The sequence below is a fragment of the Ammospiza nelsoni genome, chromosome 17, assembly GCF_027579445.1.
Source record: "Ammospiza nelsoni isolate bAmmNel1 chromosome 17, bAmmNel1.pri, whole genome shotgun sequence".
Classification (NCBI taxonomy): domain Eukaryota; kingdom Metazoa; phylum Chordata; class Aves; order Passeriformes; family Passerellidae; genus Ammospiza; species Ammospiza nelsoni.
The window spans coordinates 17,066,883-17,068,824 of record NC_080649.1 but is presented as its reverse complement, the minus strand read 5'-3'; positions in this window follow the sequence as shown (position 1 = coordinate 17,068,824).

Below are 1,942 nucleotides of genomic sequence, written 5' to 3'. Positions count from 1 at the left end.
TTCCTGTGGACTCCAACCATGGACAGAAGGAAAAGCCCCACAGATGATGCCCAAAAGTCTAAGAGCAGAGGTGCTGGAAGCCTCTCCGGGGCACATATCTCCCTTCAGTCTGAGCCTGCACCTGGTGCATTATTTAGTGCCAAGTGAGAAAGAAGCAATGCCTAACGAAGTGTTAAAGGGCTTTGGGAAGTTTCACCAACCTTTCCAGAGCCGTCAGCTCCGGCTGCCTGGCAGAAGAGACAACTGATCTTGCTTCCAGATTACAGGCAGCACAGCTGTTAGGGCAGCTGTCTCTCTGTGTTTGGATCCAGCCACCTCCAGCAGCTTGAAGTGTGCTCAAAGTGCAAGGAAGCACTTGATCAAAATCCAGCTCACACTGTAGACAGCGAGGAACAAGCGCCCAAAGCATTACAGACACAACAACAATCAAATTTGGGGAGGGATTTGACAGGTTACAGGTTGATGACACTGCTGCAGTCCTGGTGGAAATGTGGATTGATGCAATTAGCAACAGGGAACTGGAAACTCAGCAGAGGAAAACTGGGAACACATCTATAAAAGATGAGCTGCTGCACCATTGTAGAGAAGCACAAAATCCTGCGTGAGCTCAGAACAGGAACAAGTTGAAACAGGAATGAGATGGGGGAAACGCAGCTCCAAGCTCCCTCCCAGTGCTCAGAACTGTAAATCCAAATTCTAAATTCAAACACTTGAATTTGCTTCCCCCAGAGAGACTGGCCTAGTTTGCCGCAGGGATACAACGGGAGAGGGAGTGGGGGTGTCCTGGAGACATGGGCAGCAGCAGGCAAACCCTGAGCCCAGCCAGGCTCTGCTCAGCTGCCAGTGAGTGCAGCCACATGGAAAACATGGCAACATGCAGAACCAGTGGGATGGACACGCTGCCAAGGTGCGTGGCTCTGCTGCAGCACCAAAAGGTGAATCCCTGTGCAGCCACAGCAGCAGCTGTGCCAGGTCAGCTCCCTGCCAGCCAGAGCTGAGCTCACACTGGGAAAGCGTGGCCAGAGGCTACAGGGATGGGCTCATGCTGGCAGCAGGGCCCCAGCCTTGGCTAACACGTGCTGAAGGTGTCAGTGCCAGTCCTCACAGGGATTTCACTGCAGAAGAACCCCAGGAGACAGAAACCCAGGCTGGCAGCAGGAGACCAAGGCCGGCTCCTCTTTGTGCCACGTCCCCAGTGCTGGGGTCTGTGCAGTCAGAACATGAGGCAGGACACCATTTAAGTCTTTACAAGAGTAACCAAAATTACTCTCCTCTGTGAATACTGACTGACAAGCTCCCCACTTCCACAAGCCCTTCACTGCGTGTGCCCAACATGGAATAACTACAAAAATGAAGTGGAATAAGGCACCCAAGCAGTGGAGAAGGTGCTTGTGAACAAACCCTGCAATGAGGTTTCTAATGATCGCAAGTATGTTCATGGTCTGCTCCAGCAAAGCTGGTGGGGATCTGCCAGGCTGAATAATGAGCAGGGACACCACATGCCTTCCATACATAATGGTACAGAAATGGAATATAAGTATATACTGCAGCTCTGTGGAATGCAGGGGCTTTTGTAGCCATTTATGTTATACAAAGATTTGCATTTGGAAAAGTCATTCTGCTATATCTGGCAGAAATTTCCAGACAAATGGAACCCATACTTATTCTTTCAATGATAATACTGAGCACAGGATAAAGCTCTTAAATTCAGAGCACTTTATAAAAATTAATTACTACTTAGTTCACCCTTGTGAGGTAGGAAGGTATTACACCTGCATATACATCAGGACACCAAAGCACAAGTGGATTAAACAGCTCATTCAGGATCCCAGAGACAGGCTAATTGTTGAGTTATGTATGCACATGTGCATCTGTGTGTGTTTGAATGGGTTTGGCCCCTCCAGAGCCTTCTCAGCACACAGAGGCCAAGCTGCTCTGCTGG